This window comes from Anoplophora glabripennis, unplaced genomic scaffold (genome assembly GCF_000390285.2).
Source record: "Anoplophora glabripennis isolate ALB-LARVAE unplaced genomic scaffold, Agla_2.0 scaffold300, whole genome shotgun sequence".
Taxonomy (NCBI): domain Eukaryota; kingdom Metazoa; phylum Arthropoda; class Insecta; order Coleoptera; family Cerambycidae; genus Anoplophora; species Anoplophora glabripennis.
In genome coordinates, this window is record NW_019416422.1 from 240,718 (window position 1) to 248,782 (window position 8,065).

Sequence of the window (8,065 nt, forward strand, 5' to 3'; positions counted from 1 at the left end):
ACAAGGTGCCTCCTTTTCAGAACTGCTGACTTTCATAGATGTTCGATGTACCTACCGTTTGCTTGCACACAAGCTTCAGCGCGACGTATCCAATTCGCTCGCATGCGTTGCAACATTGCCACGTCCTCTCGAATCGTATTACAAGCTTCGACAATACGATGTCGCAACTGCGATGTCACGAAAAGTAATGTTTAGAATGTCGCGCACTCTCCGAAAAAAGTGAGCGGGGACTCCTCTTTTGCAGTAACCAAATATTCTGCCGAACATTTAATGGCACGTCTTTCAATAACTCCGGCAAGCGATTTTGCAAAAAATCTAGATATGAACCACCGTCTAAGCGTCTAGGCAATTCAAAAGGTCCTATTAAAGTGTCATTAACAATACCGGCCCATATGTTCACTGAAAACTTTTGCTGAAAGGCACCGCGACGTATTTCGTGTAGATTTTCGATAGTCCAGTGATGAGTGTTGTGAACGTTACGTACACCATTTCGACTGAAACATGCTTCATCTGCAACAAGTACTTGCGCTGTAAATTGAGAAATTCTTGTATGTTCCTGAAGCAAAAATCTCGACGTATGGAAAATGCTCAGGAGTAAGCGCTTGAATATGCGGATCTTCTTCGACGAGATCTAAAATCATCTCCTCGACATTTAAGATTCTTAGTGGTCACTCTCAACCATCGTCGCGACCTCGACGCGGTTGTACTTCACCGGTGTCCAAAACTCTTTGCGCTACAGCAACAAATGTTCGCGCTGCAGGAGCACGTCGTTCAGGATATCTTGCACGGTACACTTGACAAGCTTTGTGGACATTTTCGTTTGCCATAAATTATGAGCATATTATAATATTCGCTATTGCTAAATAAATGCGCCATTTTCAAAAGAAAACTTGGAAATAAGGCTATTAAATAAATGTACTCTCGAAAAACAGCACAGCAATCACTACAACAATGTATTACAAACTGACTTTCGAATACAGTCTGGCTTCATAAGAAACCTACAAACTCGTAAAAAGTGTTATAGATTATTTTTGTAAGTACTCGCCACGATAAAATATATATATTTCAGCAGTTCCAAAACAGTTTTAAACACATTTTTAATTAGCTTTTTTCTAAATTACCTTAAACTTCCGATACAAGTTTGTTACATTAGTTAACTCAGTTTTTGCTCCTCTTTCACCCCTTTAAATTTTTGACATAAGTTCATGAACACCCTGTATAATAGGAAATTAAATTAATATGATAAGGTTGAAAATGTACAGAAGGTACAATGAGAACAGGAAGAAATAAGAGATTTTTCGTGCCTATTTTTTCATTTCTTAGTTTAAATTATTTAAACATAAGGAAATAACTTATAAAAACAATGTCGATCATTTCCCGTCTCTCAATTCATTATAATATTCTTACTGTCAGTAACGATCACAGGGGTATTTTTCATTAAAGTAAAAAAAGGAAAAAAGTAAGTACAGCGAATATTCCTTTCACAAACTTGTTTTTGTCGTTGTGTATCCGCGTCATTATTATTCGCAGAGATATAAAAAACTCGTACAGAAGAGAGCACGAAACAACCCAGCAAAAGAAGGCAGTTATGAAGTAATTGTCAATTTGAGGATGCTCCATTCGCGTCATCAAACGCAATGTCTAACTGAAGTTGATTAAGTGTTTCATTCCCCATCTTTGCTTGGGATACACAGGCGTACCGGGTATAATTTAAATGTAAATTCTGGAATCACTTTAAAGTCGTCCTATTGATTGACACTCTCAGACCTATTATTATACCAAGACAGCGGCGAAATCGACTCTTTATGAACCCCCATTTGCGTTCAATTATTAGTCATATCTGTTAATGCCACCAGAATTTGTTATTCACCTCTTGCCTGAAAGGACTCCAGAACAAGGATTAGTTCTGTTGGACTGTTTACTGTCTAAATCCCTTTTTGTCCCTGTTTTCCTACAATTCGTAATTATTATTATGCTTATTCACACAACGGGAGGGATCATTTTGTAAGCATACCATTTTTCTGTCAGACGGTGGTGCAATATGACACAACGCGAATGATAAATCGGATTTCTGTTCTATTTAACATTGATGCAATTAGTAGACAGATCTGCGAGATTTTCGGAAACTTTAGTCTGGGATGGATTAAGAACAGCTGTTTTTGGATTTAAGGAAATATTTCATTATTACAACTACTTCCGACAGAATAGAGAAAATTGTTGCAAATCAAATATAAAGTTTCAAATTTGCCTGATCTTAAAGGTTTTTGTATATTTTCACCACGAAAATTCACGTTAACTTTACGGATCTGTAGTTTACTACACTTTATAGTAGTTCTGATGTGGCTTCCCGTGCATGTGCCATCTAAATTTTAAAGTTAGGTAAAACTAGTATTATTAGGAAGAGAAAGACCCAGAGTTTGATCAACTTAACAACTTCCAATAATAATCCAGGAAAGTAAGGAAATTAAGGAAACATTACAAAATATACGCAATAGCAAAAATGAAATAACATATACAGGGTGATTCATTAACAATGGGAAAATCGAAAGCTGAAGATACTACACGTAAAATGGTGACCATTGGCGTAAACATGCCTTATTCTAAAGTTGATAGTTTCGGAAATACAGGGTGTTGAAAGTTAAAATTTTAAATCGTTTTTTTTGCGATTATTCTGAAAATATGTAGGTTAGGAACTTGAAAATTTGTGGAACTATATTTTTTTAAGCGACGAATAAGATGCGTGTTGTAAATTCAGCGTTGCTCATAGAGAGCGCCACTTACGACCAATTTTACCGAAAAACAGAAACAAAAGCAATAATACCCAAATGCACATTTAGATTATGACAAAAATTAAATCCAGTAATAATAAAATAATACAACCAACTAATACAATAATTAAGTGATAGACACTTTAAGACTTTTTTTAAAACTGTGAACAGACTTGCGGGTTCTGACATTATTAGGCAAAGTATTATAATTTTTTATAGCATTGTAAGACAGCAATATCACTAAAACCGAAGTATTTTAACTTAATACAGAATATTGCATGATCCAAAGTGTTGAATGCTTTATTAAAATCGAAAAGAATAAGACAAGCATGTTTATTTTTATCAATATCACTTATCAGATCATCTGTAACTTTAAGCAGGGTAGTACAAGTAGGTACTATATTGCGCTCGAAAGCCAGACTGAGTATCAAGCAGTATATTGGCTTTATTACAATAGTTGCTCACTTGTTTAGAAACCACTTTTTCCGAGATTTTTGATAAGGTAGGAAGGTTACTAATGGGACGAAAGTTGGATATATTTGTGAGGTTATTAATTTTCACGAGAGGTATAAGGTTAGCATCTTTGCGTGAGATAAAGGGGAAGCGAGAAAAATTAAGAAAATCATTACAGCTTGCCATATTCCCAGAACTAGATGTACTGGTGTCAAATTATGCTTCTGCTTTATAAAAAATTAGTTTCAAAGGAATAATGTGTAATAAGGTGTCGAGTTAATAACAATTGTAGCTTATAAATTTGTGGCTTCTGCTTTATAAAAAATTAGTATCAATTGGGTAGGTATGGTAATTCAGTACGAAAGCAACAAGAAGGGTGTGTTTTATTTAGCACTAAATACCCAGATAGATGCATGGGGTAATCAGCGGTGAGCAAAATTGAGAAAAATATATTAAATTAAATGTTTATCTGGGTGTGAATGAGAATCCTCACAACAACGTTCACTAGCTTATGCCGATATTATGCTCTTTTGCTACAATAGACAGAGTATTACATCTAGAAAAGTGATATGCATATAAAGTGCATCTTAGGCAAGAGATGTTTGAAGATAATTCCGATGGAAAAATGGAAGTCAGCCAAATATTAGTTAATATGTACTATGATAATCCCCTTTAAGTAAAAAAAATATATTTTTTTTTTCAGACAACTGTCACATTAAATGATATTACATATTATTAGAATCCTTGATGGATGCGACAGCAGCACACATAGTATCATAAAAGGCGAATGTAGGGCGGGAATAGAACAATAATTAGTCTCTACTTTTTCGAAGGCACCATCAATGGATAAAGATTAACTTCAATTTTTATACGAATACCTAATTCCTACTTTAGTGTCATTACTTCCAATTGTAGAATTCCTGATGAGATCTTTTGGTATCAGCATGACGATATATCTTCCCAATATGCAATAGCTGCTCTTTACCAAGTATCTCCAAATAAGTAGATTGGAACTGTGGAATACACACCGAGGTCACCGATTCTTACGCTGACAAAGAAAGTGTAGCTAAAGCTGGAGAATACTTTCTTCTCAGAATTTACGGCTATAATAAAAAGGAATTTATACATCTTAACACTTATAGGCACCAATGCTTCATAAAATCAGCATACAGGAATAAATTTAACATCGCTTTATTGCCTCCTACAGAAGCAGCAACAAGACAACATTCGATTCGAATGTATCATCAGGTACAGCAATGGATTGGTAAGGAAAAATATGCAGATCAATGGGGATGGAAGAAAGATAAAAATGGTCTTGTCCCTCTGACTACACTCCAAGCAGCTGATCCAGCAGTTCTTCCTAAACTAATTTCTTGTAAATGTAAGAGAGGATGTCGGGGAGCATGTGGATGTAGGAAAGCAGGGCTCAACTCTTCTATAATTTGCTCAAATTGTGATAATAGATATGATAACATGGCTCAAACATTGGAAGATAGTGATGACGATGAAGACACTGATGTAATGAAATCGTTATAGAAATTAGAGCGCCAGAAGAATTGATCCCACACCACTGTGAGACTTCGTTGCCTTCAATTATCAAAAATATCGATAAAGCTGGTCCCTGCACGTTAAATAGCGACCTTTGTTAGTCTCCTATTGAAAACGGGTCGGTTTGATGAAAAAAATTGTTAAAATGGACTAAAGGATTAATGGTTAAATGATCGTAGGAATAGATTGCCATAACCTATATTGTACGTTACAGATACGTAAGTACGTAACATAAGTAACAGTTTAACTACCCGCTTATTTAACCAAATATTAATCGAGACTCAATATATTATTGTTTTTAATTATTATAATCAAATTACTGCATTTAAACATAATTTTCACAAAAATAACCGGATTAACGGACACTTGTCCAGCACTATACGCCATACACCACGCCACGAGATGACCTAATGAGGACGATGGAAATAGACAAAGACAACGCACAACAGCCATAGAATGGGGTGAGGTCACTCAATAATGAGGACGTTTACTCCGATTTAGCTTCAAGTGTACCAAACAGGAGCTTATCTGCAGAATTTATTTGAGTGAAATACTCAGTTTTAGTTAAAATATTATCACAAATGAGTAAAATTGTCAAGATGCTCACTATTGAGAGAAAATCTACTCAATAATTTCACTGGATGCATTCACTCTGTATTACTTTCAATCACATGGATTTTTTACAGTGAATTAGCCGTTAAGAATTATTCTGGGAAAATTTTCACCCTTTTTATTGTGAAAATTACTCCATGGAATTGGTTGCATCATCGTTGTTACATTTTGGATAATCTATTATACAGACAAAAGATATGGAATTTTGTTATTTTTGCATGTCTTTACTGATATAAAAACCGCTATGTATTATAAAAACTAAATCTGCAAGGTACATATTCATTGTAAATTGTTTTAGAAGTATACATATGTTCTATAGCTTAGGTATCATTCTATTATATAGACATTAGGGACAATATTTTACGTTTCACTCTGTACCTAAACTTGATGTGTAATATATATCGGAAGATAAGGCAAATCCGGCTTATACAATAAATGTCTATGTGCGTCTGGTATCAACAGTTTTATCAGTGCAACTGTGAACGAAATAACCACAAAACTCTCCTGTGTTATTTTTTTATAAATACATTTTGAATAAAATGAGTTACCCGTCAGCTCCACCTCCAGGTTACGGACCACCATATGGAGGACCGCCACCCATCCAGGAACAGCCACCATTTCAAGGACCTCCATATCCGGATTATTCTCAGCCTCCATACCCACCATACCAGCCACCATATCAACCACCATATCAACCACCGTACCAGCCGCCCTATGAGCCACCTCCACCAGAGCCTCAGCCTCCGCCAGCCCAGCAAAATCCCTGTGGCGATTGCTGCTGCTGCTGCCCTTTATGTTGCCTTTCTTTACTGTGCTGCTGTCTACTAACGCAGGATTAATTTTGTTAGTGCCTACAATTAGTTTTTAGTAATCAAGGTGTACAGTGATTTTATCTGGGCCCAAACAAATATGTATATGAACAAAAAAGAAATATATCATAGACAACAACAAAGGGGTTAGTAAAAACAAACGGCGGTGGGCTTCATCTAATGTTAATTTTCATAATAGTATTATCTGCAAAACGAAAAAAAGGGATGATGTACACGATTATTCTATTTGTAAAGTGATATCAACTAATATTTACGAACTATGAGATAGCAAAGTATGGTGATTAAAGATTAAAGAATTTTATGACTGCAATTCTGACTAATATTCAAGCGTGACAGAAACGTGATAGTTGTACCAAAAATGATGCAGGTAGGCTGTTTCTACGTCTACAATATGTTTAAGAAAGAAATATATGGTCAGTTGCGAAATATACTGACTTTCTCAGTAAATATTATTAACTTGATGATATGTACATGTGTTTTTAATTATATAATACTTAATCATAAATGTGAAATAAAGTTATATTATTTAACAATAGGTATTTTATTTCAATGTATGTTGTGAACAACTTATTATGTTCACGTAACTAATTTAACTAATATACGACGTACGGCAAAAATCTTTATATGTTTTTTGTTGTATATTTTGAGGCCTTGATGCTCGTAAAAACAAATTTGAGATCCATGGCCAAAGTGAATAATCATTAAAAAACCGGAAAAATAGGTACCGAAAGTTTAGGGTCGTCTAACTTTTTTATTTTAAGAGATAGAGAAAACTTATCTCCATAAAATTTCATGGCAAAATTGATATCTTTCAACTAGTGTAAATATATTTTCAAAATATCGTATGCAATTGACTGCATTATTGTTATAGTTTATATATAACTGTTGATTTAAAAATTGTTACAGTTAACTGTGATTTGAAAAACTATAATTTTGAATAATAATGATATTTTCACATATTGAGAAGTGCGTACTTGCGGATTGTAGAAAACCTTTGCTAATAAAATTAGTTATTGTTAATAAAATAGGTAATGTTAACAGAATTTTAAATTATGTAAATAGGAAAAATGAGCAAAACAGTGAGATATTGAAGTGAACTACAATTTAAAGAAGGATAGTGCAAGAAAGATATTACGAAATAATGGTTTCAAATGTTATAATGTGAAAAAAGTGTATCTCTTGAGCTTCAGGGAGGAAGATAAACCGAGGAGATTAGGATTAGGAGATTCTGTAGGTGGTGACAAGAAAGAAAGAGGGTAGATCCTTTCATATGCAGAAGAATTTTTGTAACAATGGATTTTTTAATAGGAATATTTATTTTAAATGGACTAATGATAATTTACATTGGCACGGAGAAACAGCATTTCAACAGAGGTTTTCTGTAAACATTTGGGTTAGAATTCTTGATTCTATGGTGGTCTTTTGTGTTGAAATCAATAATTTCCAATTTACACAAGAACTGTTAATTTTGGGTATAGGAAACTATAGTATCAATTTAAAGTAAATTTAATACTGCATCCATTAATGTAATAATATATAGGATGTACCATTTAACATTTTTGAGTAAATTCAACTTCAACGTCACAATATTGACTACACGTTTTTAATCACTCTGTATGAATTTTTGTAAATTTGAGATAAATTGGTTGAATTCCGTTGCTTTAAAATTATCCATGCAAAATTTCATTTATAAATTAAGTTAAATGTCGGAGTTATTTAGTTTTCAAAAATTACTTCCATACCTCAATTTTTTTCGAATATTGATAACTTGAAAACTGTCACATTTTGGCCTATAGTACCTTATATGAAATTAGTTTAGAATTTGCTGTAGAATTTAAAGATGCATAAATATAC